At 43.8% G+C, this 27,979-nt stretch overlaps 1 long non-coding RNA gene across 2 annotated transcripts in view; it reads right to left on the reverse strand.

Annotated features, from left to right (window-relative positions):
- LOC121269687 overlaps positions 1-27,979 on the reverse strand; it is a 131,153-nt gene that overhangs the window by 69,780 nt on the left and 33,394 nt on the right. For both annotated transcript variants that reach the window (XR_005941392.1, XR_005941391.1), the window contains exon 3: positions 13,761-13,929. This is a non-coding gene — a long non-coding RNA (uncharacterized LOC121269687). The remainder of the gene's footprint in view (positions 1-13,760; positions 13,930-27,979) is intronic.

Consider the following 27,979-nt stretch of genomic DNA (forward strand, 5'->3'; position numbering starts at 1 on the left):
TTTGATCATTTTATCATCGCTGTTTGCAGGGTCTTACTGCGCAGAAACCGGTTGTCATGTTTCTTATATTACAAATAGTGACTACACTTCAAAAGTACTTCACTGGCTATAAAGCACTATTAAGGCAAACTGATCTTTCTTTTTGCCTCAGAGCTGGCATTGCAAGAAGCATGCCCTAACAACGATTCAGCACCTCACGGAGAGGTGGGCAAGATACTGGGAGACAAAATTTAGATGGGTGAGGCAGGGTTCTGGTTCAGTGGGGGCCATTAGCTCCCCACCATAGTTGAACCAGTAACAAGAGGAGTTGCTATGCGGATGATATATAGGAAAACATGCAGATAATATTTGATATTCCTGCTCCACAACTAAAAAGGGGGGATTACAATGAAATCCAGCACAATATACAACTAATCACACTGAATCTAAAGCAAGTGACCCTACTGTTAGCAAGATTTTTATTTTATTTGTCCCCTCCCAAGAGGTATTCAGAATAGCCTTGGTTAGAGCACATTGAGAACTTTACAGTTCTGTTCACCACACTATGAAAAGGATCTAGTAGCACCAAAGATGCAAAACAGATTTACTAGAATGATACCAGACCGAGAGGTTATACTTATTAGGAAAGGTAAGTAAGCTGGGGTTTTGTTCTCTGACAAACCAAAGATTGAAAAGTGACCTAAATATAAGATCCACTAATAAATCCAACAGGTAATTCAGGAGAAACTTCTTTACCCAGGGAACACTGAGAATTTGGAACTTGCTACCACAGGCAGTAGTTGAGGCGAATAGAACAGAAGTATCAAGAGGAAGCTAGATAAGCAAATGAGGGAGAAAGGATTATAAAGATATGCTGATAGTGAGACATGAAGAGGGGTGGGAGGAGGCTCATGTGCAGCCTAAACCCTGGAAGTCCAGTTGGGCTGAATGGCCTCCTTCTGTGCTGAAAAATAGTTTGTAATCAAACCAGGTACCTAATATTCTAGACAAGGGTGTTTTTTCCCTATCTGTCCCTCTGCCTCTGAGCTTTATTACTGCAGCGTGACACACCGCAGTTTTACAGCAGTCGCTTGCTCTGATTAATTTGGAGACATCTTTGGTTTGCTGTACCTGACGACAAATGTTCTCAATTCTGGCCAGAGCTGGCATTCCATGAAATGTCATCTAGCTGTCAAACTGCTGTCAGAGTGTAATCCTGCTGTGTGCACACTGCTCTCCCCCAGCTGTAAGAGTGACAGCATCAATATTGCACTGGGCTGTCTGCTGCAATGGCGTCTGTGTACACATCAGATCTGAGATTAGAAATGGCTGAGATCAGGAAGCATCCTGTCACAGTGGCATTCCGTCTCTTAAATGACAAGATGCTGTTTCAGGTACACTTACTCATACATCTAAGCACAGAAATAGTACATTTCTGATTTCTTATTCTTTAAGCTTTACATTTGGGAGTGAGAGATGGGACAGACTGTAGGTTTAAGAGTTAATTTATTTGTCAGCTGTGGCTCAGTCAGTCTCATCTCTGAATCAGAAGGGTGTGGGTTCAAACTTCACTCCTGAGACTTGAGCACAAAATCTAGTCTAACAGTCTCAGTGCAGTAGAGGGAGTGCTGCACTGTTGGAGGTGCCAACTTTTGGGTGGATGCAAATGTTCCAGAAACAGCAAGGGGTTGTCTCAGCCAATGCTTAACCTATGATCAGAATCACTACAAAAACCTATTATCTTGTCATTTAGCTCGTTACTGTTTGTGGAATCTTGCTATGCCACACTTCCTGCATTACAACACTTCAAAAGTACTTAACTGGCTCGAAAGCATTCATGTCATCCTAAGATTGTGAAAGTCGTTATATAAATGAAACTTCTTTCTTAACGCAGTGGATATCATTCCTTCATCTGACTGAAGTTACAAAGCACTGTGATTCTAGTGATACATTTTTCCTCTCAGTATTCTGGGGTGAGGGTCCCACAGATGCCAGCTGCCCTCTGAGGCCTAATCAAGAGGCCATTCCAGTTTCCTGAAACTGGAAAGTGCTGGTAACAGTTCAGCTTTGGGTGGGGGTGGGCACATTTTGGTGGTACATCCCTTTCCCCAGCATGCACAGGTGACTCTCTAGGCACTAGGCAATATTTAGCAGAGGGAGCCAGAGGAAATGTTTTTCTACCTAGTTTAGGAAAGCTGAGACCCATTGCAATGTCTCTACTAGAAATGAAGTCAGATAATGCAGACCCTTAAGAACCCTCGTAGACAGTTCATTGCACCAATGAGTCATCGGGAGAGGAGTGGGATCTTGCTGTTGATTTTTTTTCTGTCCAGGTGCCATAATGCTGAGATTGTGGTTCTTTTCTTAAAGATTTTTCTAGAAGACTTCATACTATGCCTGACCCATTTTAGTTTCTTCCTCAGCTCAACCCTTGAATTATACAACAATACCTCGCAATTATATAGCATCTTTACAGTACTAAAAATGTCTCAAAGGGCTTCACAGGAGCATTATCAAATAAAACTTGATACCGAGCCACATGAATTACATAGGGTATATGACACAGAAACAGGTTATTTGGCCCAACCATGTTCACATATGCCCTTGCTGGCATATATACTTCACTCAAGCCTCCTCCCTTCTGTCCTTATCTCAATCTCCCATGTAACCATCTATTCCCTTCTGCCTCATATGCGTGCCTAGTTTCCCTTAAATGCCTCTATACTATTTGCTTCAACCATTCCCTGTGGTAACGAGATCCACATTCTCTCCACTCTTTGGATGGAAAGTTCATTTGAATTCCCTGTTGGATTTCTTGGTGACTATCTTATAATGATGGCCTCTAGTTATGCTCTTCCTCACAAGAGGAAACATTCTCTCTGTGTCTACTCTATCAAAACCTTCATAATTTTAAGGGCCTCAATCGGTCTACAAAGAGATATTAGGGCAGGCAGCCAAAAGCTTGGACAAAGAGGTAGGTTTTAAGGAGCATCGTAAAGAAGAGTTGGAGAGGCTTAAGGAGGAAATTCCAGAGCTTTGGGCCTCAGCAGCTGAAAACATGACTGCCAGTAGTGGAATGATGAAAATCAGGGATGTGCAAGAGGCCAGAATTGGTGAAGGAGCAATCTCGGAGGACCTAAGGAGGTTACAAAGAAAAGAAAGGACTGAGGGCCATGGAGGAATTTGGAAACAAGGATGGAAATTTTAAAATCGTGGTGGCAACAGACTGGGAGCCCATGTAGCCAGTGAATACAGAAGCTGATGGTTAAATGGAACTTGGTGCCAGTTGGGATATGGGCAGCAGGATTTTGGATAAGCTCAAATTTACTCGGAGACCTGCCCCTGGCTCTTTCCAATCTGCTGCAAGGGAAAGCTTTCCTCCATGTGCCACCTCCAATGAAATCTTAAGCTTATTCTTTATAAATAGGCTTTCTCAGCATACCCAGGAAATCATCATTTCAAATACACTTGCCAACACGTTAGTCCACCCCAGTCATTATCTATAATCAATAGGAGCTAACCATTTGAGAACTTAGATAGCTTTTCCAGCTTTCAAAGCACAGACATTATTGATCAACTTTGGACACCCCAACAAAAATTTCCTACAAATATTTCATAAAATGTAATCGTTAACATTAGAGTTAATCCTTAACTCTGAAGAATGTTTCAATTCCAATGATGGTGAAACCAATCTGCCAGGAAGTGTATTACTTCAATTGGATTTCTATAATATTTGGATGAAAGGGAAAATTTGGGAGTTCCTGTAACCCAATCATCACTTAATCATCTTCCCTAAAGAGAAACAGAAATCTGAAAACCACAGAAAAACTCAAACAGAAGCAATGTTTGCCATTTGATGTTTAGCAGTGAATTTACTTCAACTCCTAAGCCCTCTTTCAGCAGAGCCTTGGATAATTCAACACAATTCATACAAGTTAGCCTGCCACCTATTTTTCACTTCCTATGTGGAGCTCTGGCTGGGGTCAACTCTCTGAGACTAAGATGGAGAGCTTCTTTGAGAGTAGCTCTGACAAGCAGGATGAAAACTGCACTAACAAGGAGAAGATTTTTATTTAGAATGTGATAACCTGACCCACAAGCCAGTGAGATGGGATAAGAGGAGAATGGTTCCAGGGATGAGGGGTTACAATCACGTGGATAGATTGGAGAAGCAAGGCTTGTTCTCCTTAGGGCAGAGAAGGCTAAAAGGAGATTTGATAGAGGTGTTTAAAACATTTAGATGATATAAGTAAAGATATATTGGTTCCAATAGCTGAAGGGTTGATAACCAGAGAACATAGATTTAAGGTAATTGGAAAAAATACTGGATGCAACACTAGAAAACACTTTTAAACACAATGCATGATTATGATTTGGATTGCACTGCCTGGTGGGCAGTGGATACAGGATCAATAGTGGCCTTCAAAAAGGAATTAGATAAATGCTCGAAGGAGACAAAATTTCAGGGAAATGGGGAAAGAACGGGGGAGTTGGACTATTGGATTGCTCTTCGAAAGAGCCAGCGTAGACTTGATTAACCAAATGGCCTCCTTTGTACTGTACTATTCTGTGATTCTGTAAGCCTTTAATGAGCATTGTCCTATAAGAGGTTGTCATGGGCTGATTACAACCGGAACATTAGGTCATGAAGTATTATTCAATATATCAGCATTCAGAACGGCTTATGGAGATTAAAATCTGAATAGAAAAGAACATCTCGGCCCAGTGCCCACTATGAATATGATATGTCTCGTATCCGGCCCTATCACTCAATATCCACACTTACTCTTTGATTCTACATTTACGCACCTATTAAAGTGGCCACAATCAACAGCAGCTTGTGTTTACAGCCCTTCAAACGCAAGAGATCCTAACGCACTATTTTGAAGAAGAACTGGGGAGTTTTCCCTGGTGTCCTGCCCAATATTTATCCCTCAACCAACATCAGTAAAACAGTTGATTTGGTCATTATCATGTTTCTGCTTGTGGGACCTTACTGTGCACAAACTAGCTGTCGCATACTCTAAATTACAACAGTTAAAAAGTAGTTCATTAGCTGTAAAGTTCCTTTGGAATTAGAAAGGCTGTGAAAGGTACTATGGATACATCTGTACAAATAGTTCTCTTTCTTTCTCAGTCTCCTCAGTTTTGTCAAGAGTTAAAATCAACCAGGACTTTAGCTTTTACAGACTACCCTTAGCGTGCATATTTGATTATTCCATGAGATTTTTAAAATATATATTAATTCTTAGAATGTCTGTGTCACTGGCAACGCCAGCATTTATTGTCCATCCCAATTGCTGCATGAGGTGGTGGAGAGCTGCCCTCTTGAACTGCTGCAGTCCATGTGGTGAAAGTACACCCACAGTGTGGTTAGGGAGGGAGTTCCAGGACTTTGACCCAGTGACAATGAAGGAATGGTGATATAGTTCCAAGTCAAGATGGTGTGTGGTTTGGAGGGGAACCTCGAGGTAATGGAGTTCCCATGTACCTGCTATCTTTGACTTATAGGCATTAGAGGTCACAGGTGGGGGAGGCGCTGCTCAGGAAGTCTCCATGAGTTGTTGGCCGACACAAAGCTTGGCTATGATGCCATCGCCAGTCAAATAGCCTGTGACATTCACCGTCTAGGCTCTTCCATGAAAAGTGACATCTGAACCGAGTACCAGAGAGTGACTGGTGCCTGTGGAATCCCAGCAAGAATCAGCACCATCAGGAGAGGAAGGGGCCAGAAACAAAGGGCAAAAAGAATTGGATCTATTGGAGCTACAATCATTAAAACAGCCAGGGAGCTCTGAAAGGATTCCAGGAAGCAGATTATTATTCCTGCACAGAAACCTCCTCATTTTTCAACAACAATTTCTTGTTTCTAGCAGAAATTTAAAAGAAAACGTTTATTTGGAGAATCCAGAATTCAGGAGCGTTCTCCCTGTTGTCTGTATCTGAAATTAGAATCCAGTAAGGATCTGATGTCGGAAATTGTTCCCACACGAGCTGTACAAGGTAACTGTAACCGGCTCTTTCAGAGAGATTCCTTTCACTGCAACACATTGAAAGGTTTAAATGCAGGTTTCTAAAACCCTTGAGGTAAGATCCATCTGCTGGGAACCCAATCTGATAATTATACCTCAGTAAACCATGTTTCATGATGTGATTTAAGTGGATTAGAATCTCAGAGAATTTAACGCTCAATGAAGCAGAGCTCATCAAGCAATGGAAAAGAACTGCTTCATTTATAGACTAACTATGTAAAATTCCAGAGCCTTCCCACGACTGTGTGGTGAAGACACTCACCACAGTATAAATTTGTATTTATTTAGCACCTTTAATGTCCCATTGCATTTCTTGTTGGACGCCAAGAAAAAGGGACTTGCATTTACAGAGTGCCTTTCACAACTCTTAGCACGTCCCCACAGAGCTTCAGAGTCAATGAAATCCTTTCTGAAGTGCAATCACTGCTGTAATGTAGGAAATGCACAGCCAATTTGCACACAGCAAGCTCCCACAAAAATCAATGCGACGATGACCAGATCATCTGTTTTTATGATGTTGGTTGCGGGATAAATATTGGCCAGGACACTGCAGAGAAATCTTTGAAATTGTGCCGTGTGATATTTTAAGTTCAGCTGAGATGTTTAATGCCTCAGATGAGCGGCGGCATCTCCATCAATGCGGGTGGTCCCTTAGTACTGTGCAGGGAGTGTCAGCATAGGTCATGTGTTCAAGTCTCTGGAATGGGACTTGAACCCACAACTGACCAATTCAGTGCGTATGTAAATATTTTACCATCATGGGGAATGCTGGTGATTTTTCTTTTAATTGAAAGGCTTAAAAGGAGAGTCAAGACCAAAAGCAGGTAACATTGGAAAGACCTAAAAAGATAAATCAAGAAGTAATGCATGGGCAACACCAAGATGTTGTTTGTTAGGTCAGAGAGGGGAGGGAACAATGAAGGAGTTAAGGATCCTGTCGCTTTGAATCATTGAAGGAATTGGAATAACCACAGTGAAGATACAGTGAGGAATGAGAACTTGTGGGATGGGAACATCGAGACAAGGAGGAAGCCATTCAGCCAATCAAGTCTGCTTTCATTTGATTAGATCATGGCTGATCTGTAGCTTACTTCCAATTACCCCCTAGGTCTGTAGCCCTTATGTATTTGAAATATTTTGAACTGAGGACAATCCAAGAGGGAAGATTCAGAGAAACAATGACCATTGAAACATCAATAATATGAAGATGAGGAAAGCCAATGAAGAGTGCAGGAGGGTATGCCAGGAGCAGCACCAGGCACACCTAAAAATGTCAACCTGGTGAAGCTATAACACAGGACTACTCATGTGCCAACTAGCATTAGCAGCAAATGATAGACAGAGCTAAGTGATCCCACAACCAACAGATCAGATCTAAGCTCTGCAGTCCTGCCACATCCAGTGGTGAATGATGGTGGACAATTAAACAACTCACTGGAGGAGGAGGCTCCACAAATATCCCCATCCTCAGTGGTAGGGGAGCCCAGCACATCAGTGCAAAGGATAAGGCTGAAGCATTTGCAACAATCTTCAGCCAGAAGTGCCAAGTGCATGATCCATCTTAGCCTCCTCCGGAGGTCCCCAGCATCACAGATGCCAGTCTTCAGCCAATTTGATTCAGATGGCTGAAGGCACTGGAGAGTGCAAAGGCTATGGGCCCTGACGACATTCCTGCAATAGGGCTGTCCCCAGCCAAGCTGTTCCAGTACACTGGCATCTACCCAGTAATGTGGAAAATTACCCAGGTATGTTCTGTACACAAAAAGCAGGACAGATCTAACCTGGCCAATTACCGCCCCATCAGTCTATTCTCCATCATCAGTAAAGCGATAGAAGGAGTTATCAACAGTGCTATCAGGCTGCACTTGCTTGGCAATAACCTGCTCACTGACGCTCAGTTTGGATTCTGCCAGAACCACTCAGCTCCTGACCTCATTACAGCCTTGGTTCAAACCTGGAGAAAAGAGCTGAACTCCAGGGGTGAGGTGAGAGTGGCTGCCCTTGACATCAAGGCAGCATTTGAACGAATGTGGCATCAAGGAGCCCTAGCAAAACTAGATCAATGGGAATCAGGGGGAAAACTCTCCACTGGCTGTAGTCATACATAGCACAAAGGAAGATGGTTGTGGTTGTTGGAGGTCCATCACCTCAGCTCCAGGACATCACTGCAGGAGATCCTCTGGGTAGTGTCCCAGGCCCAACATCAGCTACTTCATCAATGACCATCATAAGGTCAGAAGTGGGGATGTTTGTTGATGATTGCACAATGTTCAGCACCATTTGCAACTCCTCAGATACTGAAACAGTCCATGTCCAAATGCAGCAAGACCTGGACAATATCCAGGCTTGGGCTGACAAGTGGCAAATAACATTCACACCACACAAGTGCCAGGCAATAACCATCTCCAACAAGAGAGAATCTATCACCCTTTGACGTTCAATGGCATTACCACCACTGAATCCCCCACTATCAACATCCTGGGGGATTACCATTGACCAGAAACTGAACTAGACTAGCCATATAAATACTGTGGCTACAACAGCAGACTGAGGCTTGGAATCCTGCAGTGAGTCATTCATCTCCTAACACCTCAAAGCCTGTCCACCATCCACAAAGCACAGGTTAGGAATGTGCTTGTTAGCACTTGTCTGGATGAGTGCAGCTCCATCAACACTCAAGAAGTTTGACACCATCTAGGACAACGCAGCCCGCTTGATTGACACCACATCCACAAACATTCACTCCCTCCACCACTGAAGCACAGTGGCAGCAGTGTGTACCATCTACAAGATGCACTGCAGGAATTACCAATGTTCCTTAGACAGCACCTTCCAAACCCATGACCACTACCATCTAGGAGGACAAGGGCAGCAGATACATGGGGACGCCACCTGGAAGTTCCTCTCCAAGCTACTCACCAATTTGACTTGGAAATGTATCATCGTACCTTCATTGTTGCTGGATCAAAATCCTGAAACTCCCCCCGTAACAGCACTGTGGGTGTACCTACACCACACGGACTGCAGCGGTTCAAGAAGGCAGCTCACCACCACCTTCCCAAGGACAATTACGGATGGGCAATAAATGCTGGCCCAGCCTGTGGTGCCCACATCCCATGAGTGAATAAAAAAAATGAGAGAAGGATCAACAACCAGAGAACAGCTATGCCTTGCCTCATGTCTGGGAATGCACGAGAGGTACAGGAGTAGCCACCCATGATATGGGAACTTGGGCCTGGTATGCAATATGTATGGGCGGCACTTGCATTGCAGGACAGATTGACAATATAGCATTGTTACTGCAGTGAGGAAAGGAGGGATTTCTGAGGTTTTTTTTTAATTTTGGAAAAACTAACAGATAACATCAATGCATATTGCTGGCAAAGTCTGCTGTTCACTACATACCTGGACTGTGCTGTCCAGGGACTGTTGATCAACATAAGCAGAGTGGCTAAACTACAGTCAGCTGTGCTTTTAGTTTTTTGAATGAAAAAAAAACTATTACATTTTTTGGGATTCGTGCAGAGAACAGTAGTCATTAGGGTTTTGGATCAGCGAGGGCAACATCAGTTCTCCAAATCAAATATTTCAAAATGCTGGCATGAATGTATGTTGAAATATAAATCATTGTCTGGGTGAGTGTATGGGAAAGGGCTGAGAGTGGAACCAGGTCAGATGGGCACACTGAGTTCCTGATCTTGCCCGGGTAACTGTAAGTGGAAGACTTGGTTTGACCTGAAGTCTTCAGGGATTAAAGATTAATCTCCCAGCCACTAGGGTGAGCAATACCCAGGGAAAACACCATCAGGATATTTTAAAAAGGTTTTTTGACTTTCTTTGCTCTATCTACCCTCGGAGGTAAATGTAAAAGATCCCATAGCATTATTCTGAAGAAAAGCAGGGGAGTTCTCCCCAAAGGCCTGACCGATGTTTATCCCTAAAGTACGTCACTAAAACAGATGATCTGACCATTATCACCCATTCCTGTTCACGAGAGTTTGCTGTGTGTAAACTGGCAGTTGTGTTTTGTACATTATGACTGCGACTACACTTCAAAACTGCTTCATTGGTACTAAAGTGTTTTGTGACAGCCTAAGGTTGTGAACGGCACGATTGAAATACAAACCTTTCTTATGTTTTGTCAGTGTTGGGGGAACAGTGGCCCTGCAAGTATCAGCAATAATATCAATAAACACAACAAAAACAGAAACAGAAATACCTGGAACTGTTTCTCTTTTTGTTTTGGATTTCCAGCATCTGCAATTCTTTGCTTTTATCTCAATAAACAGATATTGTGGCACAATGCAGAGCCAGTCAGAGATAGGTTGACCTGCATAATCTCACTTACGGGTTAATGCTGGGAGGAGCTGGTGTGAGGGGGGTGTGGGGGTGGTGGTTGTGGGGTGGGGTAGTGGTGGGGGTCTGATGGAAGAGAGCTAACCTGTAATGTAGTTCAGTAAGTCTGTCAGTTCAAAGGAATTCAAAGGGGAGAAACTATTGGTAAACAATAGCTGGACATACAATCACACAGGAGCCAGGCGGGAAGGAAAACAAGAAATAAAGCAGGACGCCTCTCTCTAATTGTCTGAAAATCTCATTACTCATAAATACTTCCACATTCACGCAGATATCCCGGATCTGGCTCCTGCTTCTTCGGCTGAGCCACAGTGTTAGGGGGCCGATGGGTTTGGGAAAGAGGGAGGAATGGTGGTTTACTAAAGCTCATCATTCAGAGTGCAGAATGAGCTTCTTTGCAAGCCAGTAAAGCCCAGCATGGGGTATCATTAACATCCACATGCCAGCAAGTAATGTAATACACCCCTGCGATGCGGAGACAATGTAACACTCTGGTCCCCAATTTGAGTCATTGCCTCTAATAGACTGGCACACCATTAGCAATTTCAAAGCAAGCTCTTCAAATTATTTAATTCTGCACTGGTGACTCAGTCTGAGCCTGCATACAGTGATTGCAGGAGGGAGCATTCTTATATTTTATCCTCAGTGCTACCCACTGTAGCCAGCCTGCAATGGACATCAGCCGTGATTCAGTGTTAAAAATCTCCTCCTGAGTCAGAAGGTTGTGGGTTTGAACCTCACTCCAGAGATTAGAGCAGAAAATCTAGGCTGACGATTCAGTGCAGTACTGAGCGGGTGTTGCATTGTCTTTCGGATGAAACATTAAACTGAGGCCCTGCCACCCCTCTTTAGTAGATGTAAAAGATCCCATGGCACTCTTTCAAAGAAGAACAGGGGAACTCTCCCTGCTGCACTGGCCAATATGTATCACCCAGCCAACATCACTGAAACAGGTTTTCCAGTTGTTAACATATTGCTGTTTGTGGGAGCTTACTGTGCATAATTTCATACATTACATCAGTGACTACACTAGAGAGGTGCTAGCCTTCAGGTAACTAGCACACTGAAGGGCTGCTTAAGCACTTTTGTTGAACAATTTTTGAAGGAGTGAAAGGCTTCCCTTGTGTTTTCTCAAACAACACCACAAGAACAAGAACTACCATTTATACTGCACCCTCACCATTGTAAAATGGCCCAAGGTACCTCAGTTAACCATCAAAATTTGACACTGAGCCACCACAACTTGGTTAAAGAGATAGATTGTAGGAAACACTGTACCTGGGAGGAGAAGAGGTAATGAGGGTTTAAGAGCTTGGGGCTTAGCTGACTCAAAATATGTCCACCTATGCCAGGGTGAAGGAAGTGGGGGATGCATAGGAAGTCAGTGCTGGGAAAACGCAAAGATCTCAGAGAGCTAAAAAGATTATCGTTTGTTCTGAGACCATGCTGTGAGTAAATTGGGGACTATATTTATCCTTTATAACAGCAGGAACTTAACTTCATAACAACACCGCACTTCAAAAATAATTTGTATGATGCAACCTGAGACAGCGCTTAAAGATGTGATTTGGGGTGTTTGAGAAATACAAACACTTTCAATGTTTAATCCCTATCCTGTGTCTGGTCTATAGATGTTGGGATGGCCGCAACTTCCAATAGCATCTGCGTGGAGTGTTACATTATGACAGCAAAAAAGGAGGGAAGCAGCAACGAGTCCCAAGTTCTTCCTGCATTGTACAGTTCCAAATAGAGGCCCACAGATACGAGGTGTAATTGGGAAAATCATGGGCTATGAGTGAAAAGATAGGTGTGCAGAAAACAGTCCTCAAGCTCTGTAAAATTCCCAGGTGGAACAGTTCCTCCCAATAACTACTTTAACCAGTGCAGCTGGCACGAGGCTGCTTCTTCAACTCAATGTCTCAATGTAGAGTGACGTTGCCAAAATGGCACAGGAAGGCGCACTTCTCATAACCCAGGAGGCTTAGTTGGTTTCACGAGGAAGGTGGAGGAGGAAGGGAGGTTTGCATTGATGGCTCACAAAACACTTTTCCACCAATAAAACACTTTTTGTGATGTAATTACTGTAGTGGTGCAAACACGGCAGCTAATTTGTGCACAGCAAGCTCCCAAGAACAGCAATGTCATAATGACCAGATCACCTGTTTTAAGTGTTAATTGAGAAATAAATATTGGCCAGGACACCAGGGAGAACTCCCCTCCTTTTCTTCGGAATAGTGCACTGGGATATTTTTGCATCCACCTGAGAAGGTAGACAGGGCCTCAGTTTAACGTCTCATCCAAAAGCCAGCACCTCTGTCAGCGCAACACTCCCACAGCGCTGCATTTGATTTTGTGCTCAGGTTGGAGCATGAATCCACAACCTCTTGACTCAAAGATGAGAGTGCTACCCACCAAGCCATAGCTAACATGCAGCCTGGAAAGAAGTTAGCCATGCGTTTCTGTACTTCGAGAATATGGCTAAATGTAAAATAAATGTCAAGACTGCATGGGGGAATGTTGCAAATAATCTCCAAGCTCATTATAGAATTCCCAAGGATCTTTTCTCTAGTGGAAACATGTGATTTGATGTGCTATTCGAGAGACAGAGATCAAGAAGGCTCGGTTTGATTCTCACAAGTGCTCAAGTATGGATATCTCAAGAACTGAGAAAACCTATCCACACATCTTCAGAAATTTCTCCAAAGGCGATTTATTGATTTAAAGAATAGTGTCTATTATATGTTGGCCTGCCATTTTGTGCACACCAAGACAGCAAATGACCAACAGTCAGTGAAAAGTTTTTTTATTTTTCAGCCAAGAACAATGATCTCCTCGCATTCCAACAAGGAACAAATATCATTCCACATATCGTTCTGTTATGCCTTCAGCTGTTTGGGCCCCAAGGTCCAGGATTCACTCCCTAAACCTCTTCGTATCCTTTTAAGATATTCCTTAAGATCCACCTCTCTGGCCAAGGTTTTGGTCAATATCTCCTTATGAGGCTCGGTACCAAATCATGTTTGATAGCTCTCCTGTGAAGTACCCTGGGATATTTTACTATTTTAAAGGTGCCATATTAATGCAAATTATTATTGGTGTGGAGGGGAACGGCGGGGTGGGGGTGGAGGGTGGGTGGTGGAACATTGAGAATTTATTTTTAAACATTGAAATGTGCAAGTTACAAAAAGTATCCAGCAACTTTTGTGAGGGGGGAGCTCTCTATATGTTGTTAAATATAATTAGCAATGAACAAAAATCTCACAGCAGCCCTCCACTGCCGTCAGTGAAAAGTTTTTAGTCTTCTAAGTGGTTTAGGTGAATGCCCGATACTTAATTGCTCGTCATTAAAAAGCTCTTTGAAAAGTGTGAAAAGACAGATGTAGAATTTCTCACCTTTATCAGCACGTTTATCTTTCACTGCCTCATTGGCATGGGACTGTAGGCATTCTGGTTAGCATTCAAGAGTAATTAAATCAGGCTCAACTACAGCCTGCTGAGGCATCTCTGCAGGGGCTTCTCATCTCCTTTCCATTGTTTTGTCTGCCAAAGATCTCTGGACTTGCTGAAAGAAAGAAGGAGAAGAGAAGAGGGGGTGGGGGGAGGGTGTGATTAGTGCAAATATTTGATGTTTTTACAATGTGACAAGGTTTCCAAGCCAGTGGACCAAATAACAATCTGACACTTTAAAAGCAGCCGTCAAAACAGGCTCAGTTTACAGACCCTTGGAGCTCCTTTATCCATCAGGGATCCAGTCTGGAGAAAAAGCCCTGTTAGTACAATTGATTGTCTCCAAGCGGGTTCATGCTGGTCTGAATTGAATCCTAAATTTGCCAATCAGCCCCCAGGCTTTCAACCAAAGAATCTGTCAGGCTGCATTTAAGGGGAAGCACATTGATGGGAGGGAGACAGGAATAGAATGATATACTGATTGGGTTAGATAAAGTCGGGTAGGAGGTGGCTTCTGGGGAGCATAAACGCCAGCACAGATCAATCAGGCTGAATGACCTTGGAACATAAGGCAGCCATTCAGCCCATCAAACTTGACCTGCCATTCAGTTAGATCATGGCTGGTCTGTATCTTAATTCCAGTGACCCACCTTGGTTCCATAACCCTTAATACTCTTATGTAACAAAGTCCATGAATCCCAGTTTTGAAATTTTTAATTGACCAACTGCTTCCCCACCCCAGCCTCAACAGCTTTTTGAGGGATTGATTCCAGATTTCCACCATGCTTTGTGTGATCTGTATCTTGCTGTAAATTCTATGACTCTTGGTGGACCTAATCATTGCAAAATAGGCCAACAAGATTTTTTTCACACTGTCCCACAACCCTTTTTCCCATCCAGAATTCCCCACTCCTCTTGGGAAACTGCTGTCTCACGCTGAGGTATAGCTCTCTGGGCCCCAATGACACATTCCAGTACCATTCCCGATTGCCCATTGTTCACTGCATGTCTAGGCAGTGACTGGTCAGAGGGCACCCAACTTCTCAAAGAAATACAAAAAATTACAGACACAGAAACACGCCATTCGGCCCAACTGGTCTGTGCCGGTGTTTATGCTCCACATGAGTCTCCTCCCACCCCATTTCATCTCTTTCTATCAGCATATTCCTCTATCCTTTTCTCCCTCATGTGTTTATCCAGCTACCCCTTAAATGCATCTATAGTATTCAACCACTCCCTGTGGTAGCGAGTTCCACATTCTCACCACTCTCTGAGTAAACACATTTCTCCTGAATTCCCATTTAGATTTATTAGTGACTATTTTAAAGTTAAGGTGCCCAGTTCTGATCCTGCGCACAAGTGAAAACATCTTCTCTATGCCTACCCTATCAAATCCTTTCCTTATCTTTAAGACCTCCATCAGGTCATCTCTCAGACTTCTCTTTTTTTTATAGAAAAGAGCCCCACCCTGATCAGCCTTTTCTGATAGCTACAACCTTTCAATTCTGGTATCACCCTTGTAAATCATTTTCACATCTTTTCCAGTGCCACTATATCCTTTTCATAATATGGAAACCAGAACTCTTCCCAGTGAGCCTAGGAGGTGATAAGTGACCAGTCACTCAGCTTTAGGGAGCATTGAAGCTAAAACCAATCCTCTCCTCCTGCAAAGTCCACACAAGAAACACACTCTCCAATGGGGGAATCAAACCTCTGGTTATCCCGGTCTGTGTGCCTTAGTCCACATCACTGAGTCTTCCTGGGTTCATCAGTGCACCAATAGCCATTTCCTCAATGGCAGCATTCCACCTCTTGGACAGATGCTGCTGCTCTGCCTCTGAATTGTGAATGGTCATCCAATAGGGTCCATTTATCTGGTGAATTAAACCTCCCCACTCTATAGGACCAGTGACCAACATTTGGGCTGATATATCAGCACCTTGATAAACACTGCACAACTTAGGACAACCCAAAGCACCTTACAGCCAATTGACCACTTTTGAAGAGTGATATACTACTAGTAGGTGCCACATTTTGGATGAAATGTTAAGCCAAGGCTCCATCTGCTCCCTCAGCTGGAAGTAAAAGGTTCCATGGCTCTATTTAAGAAGAAGAGCAGGAGAGTTCTGGCTAATATTTATCCTTCAACCAACAATCAATAAAACAGAGTCCAGCCATGAACACATTGCTATTTTGGGGATCTTGCTGTGCACAAATCAGGAAACTGTGGTTCCTACGTAACAAAAATGTTTACACTTCAAAAAATACTTAATTGGCTATAAAGCACCTTGAGATGTCCTCAGAACGTGAAAGGCACTAAATAAATGCAATTCCTTTCTTTCTGCACTTTAACCAGAGAAAGGAAAATTTTCACAAAGAAATCATATAACAATATAACCATAGCAACGATAGGAGCTCTTACTCCGTGTGAACAAACATTTGCACAGGTCTCTGAGGTGAAGGTAATATGGAGCAGGGGAAATAAAAACCATCATGTCTGGACTTAGACAAATGAGATTGTGTGGTGATACTCTCTGTGTCTTCGAATGCTAACGCAATTTACACCACAGCTGTCAAATCTGTATGAATTTTAGATTCCTATCTAGCTCCAAGCTCCTCCCAGGTGTACGGATAATGAGGTCAGTCAGTCAGTGGATGAAAGGCAGACAAAGGTAGAAGAATATTCTCCATAGCCTCTCTGTCTCCTGACCTCTTGCCTCTTGCTATTGGTCTCCTCTGTGTCAGTGCTTGTCAGCCTCTGTCTTTCTGTCTCACATCTTCCAATTCTTTATCCTGCTCTGTGCCAATGTTCAATCAGTCTCTCTTTTGCTGTTTGTTTCTATTGCTTTCCAAGTTTAATTTTCTTTCTCTCATCTCTTCATCTCTGTTGATCTCTCTGTTTCTATTCGTCCCCCTCTCAGCCTTCTTGCTCTCTTCCCCAGCTCACTCCTCCTCTCTGTCCAATATTCTTTCTTGTTTTCCCTGAATTCTGCCTCATCTCACTCTCTATTCTCAATCTCTGTTGCAGCTGCTTCTTCACCCTCTCTCCCTGTCCTCTACCTTGCTGTCTTCTTCTTTCTTTGCCCAAGCACTTAGCCCTATTTCTCTCATTCCCATCTCTCTCCATATTCCAGGGATCCTGTAATGTTCTCTCACAACATTCTGTCCTACTTGTCTCTTTTGCCTCTGAGTCAAGAGGTCATGGATTCAACTCCCACTCCAAGGACTTGTATATAAAAGCTATGCTGATACTCCTCGCACAATCCTGAGGGAGTGCTGTACTGCCAGAGGTGTCTTTCAGGCAAGGCGCTAAATCGAGACCCTATCTGACCTCTCAGGTGGATGTAAAAGATCCCATGACACTATTTCATAGAAGAACAGGGGAGTTCTCCATGGTGTCCTGGCCAATATCTATCTTTCAAACAATATCACTAAAAAACAAATTATCTGGTCATTATCACGTTGCTCTTTGTGGGACATTAAGGAGGAGCTACATAAGTACGTCAGGGAGAAAAGAATCGAAGGATATGCAGATAGGGTCGGATGAAGAGACCTGGGAGGAGGCTCGAATGGAGCATAAACCTCAGTTGGACCAAATGGCCAATTTCTATGCTGCAAATTGTATGCAATTCTATCATGTACAGCCGGGAGAACAAAGGTACATTAGCAAACCTCTCCAAAATGATGGTTAACATGAATCAACCTTTGACCTGTAGGCTTAGTGGGCAGCAGAATAACAGCTGTTCAATCAGTGGAAATGTTCCTCGGCTGAAGTAATTTTGCTTTGAGTCCTGAACTCTGATTGACAGTGAACTCTCATACCCATCATTAATGCACAATAGTTACTGGCTTTAACCAAATTATTGTAATTATGCAAATTATTATAATTATTTTAAGTTTCAGATTGTTTTATAACAGCTATAAGGAACTCCAAATTGGGGGCTGTCAAAGTTCTTATATTATTGTCGCTCAACAGCATTAATTTAGTGAGTGCAAATATGAGTTATATAATGGTAGCTTCTGTTTTCTAGGATTATTACTTTTTTAAAAAAATGCACAAATTTCAATGGATAAAATTCCTCTGCCGACAGTTTCATCCAATGGATACAAGCTACGTGATATCAATTAGAGGCAGTTATCAGTGGATTGGAGTGCATTATATTCAGGATAAAGGGACAAGCTGAAATAAGTCAGACATCAGATAACAGATAATCTCGAGTTGTGTTAGACACATACATATATAACATTCTGTACATTACATAGGTCGCCAGCCTTGGCTCAGACTCTCCTCTGAATCAGAAGGTTTTGGGTTCAATCCCGCTCCAGAGACTTGTTCATATAACCCAGGCTGACACTCCAGTGCAGTACTGAGGGAGGGCTACACTCTCAGAGGCGCTGTGTTTCAGATGAGATGTTAAACCAGGGACCTCCTGCCGCAAGTCAATGGGCTTCTGGCTGAGGCACTGCCTCGCCTGCGGTGGCTTCCGCCCACCATGGGGCTGGAAAATCCCGGCCTTCATCTGCATTCCCATTAATGTCTGCGACATAAATGATCCCATGACACCATTTGAAGAGCAGGGGAGATTTCCTCTCCAATATTTATTCCTCTATCAACACAGAAGTCGGATTATCTGGTTGTCTATCTCATTGCTGTTTGCAGAGTCTTCTTATATAAATTGGCTGCTGCATTTCCTCCATTACAAAAGTAACTACATTTCAAAGTGCTCTGTCCCAGCTATTTATCAGGGATCACCATCTATCTGAGGAAACTAGGAATATTACTTTAAATTCAAACCTAAGAGCGGGACAAAGGCTCAAACAAGAAATCGGTAAATTTAGCATAAATCTAACATCTACTGTCATAATTTGCCACAATCCTGACACACTGAGCAGATAAGGCTCTCGTAAATGGTAAAGAATTAAATTATCCCCAACAATTGCATTAATCAAGGAACTGATTTTAGAAAGGGATGAGATTAGTGAACACTTCAAAAAGTATTAGCTAATCATGGACAATCAGCACTTTTATTTAAAACTGTAAATCTATTTTACCTTCTCTGGCTTTAATTTTTTTATTTCCAATGCTGCCCAGGACTTAGCGTTTTAAATTTAAATGGTTATATTTACTTAATCTGCTATTGCCTCTTCAGTCCTGGGCCTCTATGTTTCCTGCTAATTTTTCCCACTTGGGATTGCAGTGGAAGTCAGCAGCCTCCCCCATCCCTTTCCCACTCGTTCACACACCCCACCTCTCTCCCACTGGCTCATACCCCCTAACCTTAACCAAACCCCCCTCCGCCCCTCTCCTACTGTCCCACACCCTCTAATCTTAACCCACACCCCCCTCACACTGTCCCTCTCCCACTGGCCCACACCCCCACTCAAACTTCCCCTCTCCTGGCTGGCACCCCACTCACCACCCAGTCTTTGACCGCCACCTTGAATCTCCACTCCCTCAATAACTTTGCAGGTTTCTGTTGCACCAACATTTTATTTAATTCATTCAAGGTATGTGAGCATCGCTGGCAAGGTCAACATTTATTGACCATCCATAGTTGCCCTAGAGAAGCTGGTGGTGAGCTGCTTTGAACAGCTGCAGTCCATGTGGTGTAGGTACACCCATAGTGCTATTAGGAAGGGAGTTCCAGGATTTTGACTCAGCGACAGTGAAGGAACAGCGATATATTTCCAAGTCAGGATGGTGTATGGAGGAGAACTTGCAGGTGGTGGAGTTCCCATGCATCTGCTACCCTTGTCTTTCTAGGTGGTAAATGTCATGGGTTAGGAAGGTGCTGTCGAAGGAGCCTTGGCGAGTTGCTACAGTGCATCTTGTAGATGACACACGCTGCTACCCCTGTGCATTGGTGTTGGAGGGATTGAATGTTCAATGTAGTAGGTGGTGTGCCAATCAAGTGGCCTGCTTTGTCCTGGATGGTGTTGAGCTTCTCGAGTGTTGTTGGAGCCACACTTATTATCCCTCTGAATGGAACAGCTGACATGATTTGTTCAATAGGCCAAATTAATTTGCTCCAATACTTTGCAGGTAGAAAAATCCACCAATCACAGATGAAGTGCCCACATAAACCCAACCAAACTGATCTGATGATTTTTGCCAAAACTAATCAGTCAGGATCCCATAAATGCCACAAAACTAACCAGTCAAGTCCTTCTCCTTACAACCCACCATTTTCCTTTCTTCTGGAAGTATCTCCAGATAAAACACAAGAAATGGATTAAAAAGTTACGCACTTTGGAGCAATCATTAAACTGAACACAAATCTTAAATGTTATAAATCCCTGCCAGTTTCCTCAACACAGGCCTGGCCTTGAGATTTCCTTCAGTCTCAGGACTGGAAATTTCACCAGGATTTTGGGGCGGAGGTTTTCAGTTTCTGTGAATAAATATGAGGTATCTACTGACTCTGTGTGCTAGCATAAACATGAGATAGCGAGTCCAAGCTCACTTATCTTTCCTAATCTGGCCTTGTCTCCAGGGAGCAGACTTGGAGGGAGGAGCACTGGAGCGGTGACCTCGGGGCACAGAGTAACTGAAGCCAAAACTGAAAAAGTGACATCATAGGAAAGCTGTGACCTGATTGGTTGGTAGGAAATCTGCACCAAATTTGAAAAAAAAAAACACTGCAAAGCTAATTAATAAATTAATTAATGAAGTAGAGATGGCTGGGCAGGTGATGTGCTGTAGCTGTATGATGTGGGAGCTGGCAGATCCCATTGCGAGCCGCAGTGACCACATCAGCAAGTGTTGGTTGCTAGAGGAACTCCGGCTCAGAATTGATGAGCTGGAGTCTGAGCTCTGGACGCTGCAGCACATCTGGGAGGGGGAGAGTTACCTGGATGCTTTGTTTCAGGAGGCGGTCACACCCGGTAGATTAAGTACCTCAAATTCGGTCAATGGTTATGGAGGGTTATGGCGGATTATGGACTAGGTGCAGGTCAATGGGACTAGTGGAACAATATTTCGGCACAGACCAGAAGGGCTGAATGGCCTGTTTTCTGTGCTGTAGTATTCTATGGTTCAATGGTCAGGGTCAGCAGGGTGTGACTGCAAGTGAGGCAGGTAGAGGGATCCTGTGTTCAGGAACAGAGGAGCCTCAGCTTTTGACCTTGTACAACAGGTATGAGGTACTTGCTCCCTGTGTGGATGAGTAACAGGGCTGTAGGGAGGATGAGCCAGCTGACCACGGCACCGTGGCACAGGAGGCCATTCAAGAGGGGGGAGCAAAAAGACAAGTGGTAGTTGTAGGGGATTTTATAATTAGGGGAATCGATAGCATCCTTTGTAAGCAGAATCGAGAGTCCTGCATGGTGTGTTGCCTGCCTGGTGCCAGGATGAGGAACATCTCTGACCAGCTTGAAAAGATATTGGAGAGGGAGGGGAAGGATCCAGTTGTTGTTGTCCAAGTCGGGACAAATAACATAGGTAAGACTAGGAAAGAGGACCTGTTTGGGGATTATCAGGAACTAGGTCCTCAAGGGTTATAATCTCTGGATTACTACCCGAGCCATATGCAAATTGGCATAGGGACGTGAGAATAAGGGAAGTAAACACGTGGCTAAAGGAGTGGTGTGTGAAAGAGGGGTTCCATTTTATGGGGCACTGGCATCAGTATTGGAACAGGAGGGATCTGTACTGTTGGGATGGTCTCCACCTGAACCGATCTGGGACCAATGTTCTAGCAAAAAGGATAAATAGGGTGATCAACAGGACTTTAAACTAGAAAGTCGGGGGGGGAAGGGAAGGGTAAAACTCCAAGAAGTCTGACTAATGGGAAATATAGCAGCAGGTTAGCTTGTGGGGGAGTGGATTCAACTTCATGGAAAATTATGAAAAAACTGAAAAGAAAGGAAAGCCCAGGAGAGGCTATTAAATTCTCCAGAACACAAAATAGGACAGAATGTTTGGAAAGGGTTAGGAATCTAACTTCAAGCATATCAGATAAAGGGACGACAATGAGAAAGGGGACGGGAAATACAGGACTGAACATGTTGTATCTGAATGCACGCAGTGTACGAAATAAGGTAAATGAGCTTGTGGTACAGATTGAAATTGGCAAGTATGATGTGGCGGGCATCACAGAGACATGGCTGCAAGGGGATCAGGACTGGGAGCTAAATATCCAAGGATATACACCCTTTCGAAAAGATAGGCAGGTTGGCAGAGGGGGTCGGGTTGCTTTGTTAGTAAGAAATGAAATTAAATCGATAGCAAGAAATGATGTAGGGTCAGATGATGTAGAATCTGCGTGGGTAGAGTTGAGGAATCGCAAAGGTGAAAAAACCATAATAGGAGTTATGTACAGGCCTCCGAACAGTAGTCAGGATGTGGGGCACAAGATACACCAAGAGATAGAAAAGGCGTGTAAGAAAGGCAAGGTTACAGTGATCCTGGGGGATTTCAATATGCAGGTAGACTGGGAAAATCAGGTTGGTAGTGGATCCCAAGAAAAGGAATTTGTGGCTTTTTGGAGCAGCTTGTGGTGGAGCCCACTAGGGAACAGGCAATTCTAGATTTAGTGATGTGTAATGAGGCAGATTTGATAAGGGAGCTTAAGGTGAAGGAACCCATAGGAGGAAGTGACCATAATATGATAGAATTTACCCTGCAATTTGAGAGGAAAAAGCTGGAATCAGATGTAACGGTATTACTGTTGAATAAAGGCAACTACAGAGGCATGAGGGAGGAGCTGGCCAGAATTGACTGGGAGATGAGCATAGTAGGAAAGACAGTGGAACAGCAATGGCAGGAGTTTCTGGGAGTAATTTGGGAGACACAGCAAAAATTCATCCCTAGGAAGAAGAAGCATACTAAAGGGAGAACGAGGCAACCAGGGCTGAAAAGGGAAGTCAGGGGCAGCATAAAAGCTAAAGAGAAAGCATACAATATGGCGAAGAGCGGTGGGAAACCAGGGCTTTGGGAAGCCTACAAAGACCAACAGAGGACAACTAAAAAAGAAATAAGCAGGGAGAAGATTAAATATGAGGGTAAACTAGACAGTAATATAAAGATTGCAGGAGTTTTTTAGATATATAAAGGATAAGAGAGAGGCAAAAGTGGACAATGGGCTGCTGGAAAATGACGCTGGAGAAGTAGTGGGAAACAAAGAAATGGAGGAGGAACTGAATAGGTACTTTGCGTCAATCTTCACGGTGGAAGACACGAGTAACATCTCCAAAGTTCAAGAGAGTCGGGGGGCAGAGGTGAGTATGGTGGCCATTACCAAGGAGAAGGTGCTGGGAAAACTGAAAGTTCTGAAGGTGGATAAATCACCTGGACCAGATGGATTACACCCCAGAGTTCTGAAGGAGATAGCTGAAGAGATAGTGGAGGCGTTAGTGGTGATCTTTCAGGAATCACTGGGAAGGGTCCCAGAGAACTGGAAAATCGCTAATGTAACCCCCCCTGTTTAAGAAGGGAGTGAGGCAATAGATGGGAAATTACAGGCCGATTAGCCTGACCTCTGTCGTTGGTAAGGTTTTAGAGTCCATTATTAAGGATGAGATTTCAGAATACTTGGAGGTGCATTATAAAATAGGGCAAAGTCAGCATGGTTTCATCAAGGGGAGGTCATGCCTGACAAATCTGTTAGAATTCTTTGAGGAGATAACGAGCAGGTTAGACAAAGGAGAGCCAATGGATGTTATCTACTTGGATTTCCAGAAGGCCTTTGACAAGGTGCCGCACAGGAGGCTGCTCAGTAAGATAAGAGCCCATGGTGTTAGAGGTAAGGTACTAGCATGGATAGAAGATTGGCTGTCTGGCAAGAGGCAGAGAGTGGGGATAAGGGGGTCCTTCCCAGGATGGCAGCCGGTGACTAGTGGAGTTCCGCAGGGGTCAGTGTTGGGACCACAACTTTTCACTTTATACATTAATGATCTAGATGAAGGAACTGAGGGTATTCTGGCTAAGTTTGCAGATGATACAAGGATAGATGGAGGGACAGGTAGTATTGAGGAGGCTGGGAGGCTGCAGAAGGATTTGGACAATTAGGAGAATGGGCAAAGAAGTGGCAGATGGAATACAACATGGGGAAGTGTGAGGTCATGCACTTTGGTAGGAAGAATAGAGGCATAGACTATTTTCTAAATGGGGAGAGAATTCAGAAATCTGGAGTGCAAAGGGACTTGGGAGTCCTAGTCCAGGATTCTCTTAAGGTTAACTTGCAGGTTGAGTCGGTAGTTAGGAAGGCAAATGCAATGTTGGCATTTATTTCGAGAGGACTAGAATATAAAAGCAGGGATGTGCTGCTGAGGCTTTATAAGGCTCTGGTCAGACCACATTTAGAATATTGTGAGCAATTTTGGGCCCCATATCTCAGGAAGGATGTGTTGGCCCTGGAGAGGGTCCAGAGGAGGTTCACGAGAATGACCCCAGGAATGAAAGGCTTAACAAAAGAGGAACGTTTGAGGACTCTGGGTCTATACTCGATGGAGTTTAGAAGGATGAGGAGGGATCTAATTGAAACTTACAGAATACTGAAAAGCCTGGATAGAGTGGACGTGGGGAAGATGTTTCCATTAGTAGGAGAGACTAGGATCTGAGGGCACAGCCTTAGATTAAAGGGGAGACCTTTTAGAACAGAGATGAGGAGAAACTTCTTTAGCCAGAGAGTGGTGAATCTATGGAATTCATTGCCACAGAAGGCTGTGGAGGCCAGGTCATTGAATGTATTTAAGACCGAGATAGATAGGTTCTTGATTGGTAAGGGGATCACAGGTTACAGGGTGAAGGCAGGAGAATGGGGTTGAGAAACTTATCAGCCATGATTGAATGGTGGGGCAGACTCGAAGGGCTGAATGGCCTAATTTCTGCTCCTATGTCTTATGGTCTAATCAGGGTTGCCAACTCTAGTTGGACGAATTCCTGGAGGGTCCATCACTTGCTGCCCCAAGCTGCCCTGCCCCCACACTTCTGCCATTGCATCACATCCATCTTCACACTGCCCTGTCTACCCACCAATTGGAAAGGGAACAAACTCTTTGTTAGCCAGCTGGCTGCTCCCCCAGTCAAATAACCAATATTTTTATAACTAATAATCAAACATGTTCAAAAAAATGTAAAAACAGCTTGTTTAACATTTCTATGATTTCATTCCTGTGTTTATTCACAGCAGTGTCCTGGAGTTTAGTCTACAAGTCCTGATAAGTCCTGGGCAGTCCTGGATGGTTGGCAATTCTATTCCTAATTGGCCACTATGGGAAGAAAAACAGGGAGAGATATAAAGCTAGCTGTAGACTCACTCCCACCCCTTCAGACTTATGCACAAAGATCAAACCAATTGTCTGAGAGAGACAGTGAAAGAGTGAGAGGGAGAGAGAGACAGAGAGAGAGAGAAGGCAAATGAGAGCCAGAGAGAGAGGGCGAGAGTGAGAGAGAGTGAGCAAGTGAGCGAGAGAATGAGAGAGTGAATAAGAGCGAGAGAGAGTGCGTGAGAGTGGGTGCGCGAGAGTGAGAGAGAGAGAGAAAGAGAGCGAGTGAGAGGGCGCAAGAGAGAATATAAGAGAGAGGATGTGAGAGAGATGGTGCGAGAGAGGTGGTGAGAGAGAGGATGAGAGAGAGAGGGTGAGAGAGAGAGGATGAGAGAGAAAGAGAGTGGGAGAGAAAGAGAGTGAGAGAAGGTGAAATATAAGGTGAGAGAGGAGCTGAGAGAGTTTGAGTGAGAGAGAGTGAAAGTGAAAGTGAGAGAGAAAGAGTGAGCGTGAGAGAGCGCAAGAGTGGGAATGAGTGAAAGAGAGTGAGTGCGAGTGCAAGTGTGGGCTAGTGTGTATGCAGGTGAGGGTGGGAGCGAGGACAAGGGCAGGGCAAGGGCGGGGGGTTGGGTGGGGGGAATGAGTGAAGGTGAGAGTGAGGGCTGGAGTTTTGCCGAGTTGGGGAGACTCCAGAGATGTTTAAAAATGGTAGGCGAGACCCAAATGCGGAAGTCATGGTCCCATTTCAGCCAGATCCCATTTTTGCTGGCAGGGGAATGGGGCAGGGCATGATGCACACAGAAGGGAAACCTGAACTCAGTAGGGCCATTTGAACTTAGTGCTGAGTTCAAACAGACCCTATTTTGGCTGGTCCATGGGCCTTAACCCAGAGTGTGGGAGTCACACATTTATGCAGTAGACATGAATGCACTTGAGGAATGGATAAGGTCTCTTTAAATGCCATGATCTGAAATTTTTAAAATCTTCTGCTCTTTGAACGTGAAGAAAGGTAGAGGCTGTCAATGAGAGTTTTAAAAAAAACTTCTGCTGGACTGCTTTGATCAACAGGCTTTCTGGTGTAGGTTAGAAAATAACATTACCATCTGTTTGTGCAGTTTCTATAAAGGTTTTTGTTCTACTTCCCAATTATGTCATCATGAATGTTTGGCTGAGTTTCAAAAGCAACGATTATCTCAGCAGGGGTTTCTGAGTTCACGGTTTGATTGACAGTTTAAAGAGACTATTAAATAATTAGCTGTCTTTGATGTGAGGACTGAATAGAAGTTTGTTTGTTTTCATAAGTGATTAGCTACTTGAGGAGATTTAAAAGCTTTGAATGGGTTTCATGAATGGGAGTTCTTTTCACTATCAACTGTATATGAGTGAGAGCAATATAAGTTTTTTTTTTCATCTCTACATGGCTCCTGAGCTCTGCCTATGATGAATATTGGATGAGTAGCTATGGAGATGGTATGGGGGATATGAGGAGATATAGGGTGAGTGAGGGGAATGAGTTGGCATGGAGGGGCCAGGGGGTTATGAGTGGGATGGGACTGTGTGGAAAGCATGAGTTGGCATGGAGGTGGCACTGGAGGTGGTGGGGGTGAGTTTACATGAAGGGTGGGTAGGCAGGGGCTGAGGGGATGTAAAGGGTGAGACCGTCCTAACCAGCCCACCTTGGCACTTGCCCACCCCCGTGGCCACCCAAGATCTGCTTTTAGGGTCAGCAGGCCTGACCCTACCCCGCACCTGCCTCCGTGGAGTGAAAATTCGGTCTAATGGGGCCCTTTAAACTGAGGCAGGTCTGCCAAATTGGGAAATTTCTCAAATCAAGCTACTGGTCTCAGTGGTGAAAATTCGGCCCTGTGTATGAAACTGTGAACAAGGCTGTGAGAGTAAGAAAGTGAGTGAGTGTATGTGGATGTAACAGAGTATGTGAGCAAGTGTGACAATATGTGAGAGAATATGTGAATCTGCGGTATATGTGAGAGTGCGAGTACAAAGGTGTGTGTCTGCAAGGGTGTGTGAGCGGAAGGGTAAGAGATTGTGAGTATGAGAGTGTGTGGTTGTGAGGATGTGAGGGTGTGCGAGTGCATGAGTGTGAGAGTGTACGATTGTGCAAGTGTATGAAAGTGTATGTGTATCAGTGAGTGCATGAGCGCCAGGGTGTCAAAGAACAGAGTTTGTGCGTGTGTGAGTGTGTGTGTGTGTGAATGCACAAATGTCCAAGTATGTGGGTGTGCAAGTGTGAGGATGTATGAGTGCAAGTGTGTGTGTGAGGGAGAGAGAGAGGACGACTGAATGCACGGTTGAGAATATATGTGATATAGAGCTGGATCATGAGAGTATTGGTGTCCACAGCGAAAATACTTCAACAATTTACAAACAAGACAGTCCAAACTGAGTTTGAAGGAAATTGCAGCAATACTTGGGAGTGCTTCGAGCTCACTTGTGGAGGGCAAAAAGATAGGCACCAATGTGAATTCATGCAGAAGTGACATGAGAACATGCTTTAACAGGCCCCAGATTGGGTTTCAGTATGTTCATAAACATGAAAATAATTTACATTTATATAGCACCTTTCACAGCCGCAGGATGTCCCAAAGTGCTTTACCGCCAATGAAGTACTTTTGAAGTGAAATTACAGTTGTAATATAGAAAACACCACAGCTAATTTTGTGGAATTCATTATTTCTCTGATTGCGACTTCGGCATGAATTGTGACTCACTGTATACCAACTCTCCCTGGCAGTTTCAGATACTGTACAGGTAAACAGGTTTATTTGAAAGTGGGAGATAGGCAAGGATAGGTTAATGCAGATAACGTCACCTTTTCGTTATCTAACGACACAAGTTCCACATTATTCTGGTGAATAAGGATAAGCATAAGGGATAAGACTGAAAGATAAGGAAAAGAGGAATATGGATAAGGGATTGAGGGGTTTGACAGCTCACTA

Source organism: Carcharodon carcharias, chromosome 25 (genome assembly GCF_017639515.1).
Source record: "Carcharodon carcharias isolate sCarCar2 chromosome 25, sCarCar2.pri, whole genome shotgun sequence".
In the NCBI taxonomy this organism is placed as follows: Eukaryota; Metazoa; Chordata; class Chondrichthyes; order Lamniformes; family Lamnidae; genus Carcharodon; species Carcharodon carcharias.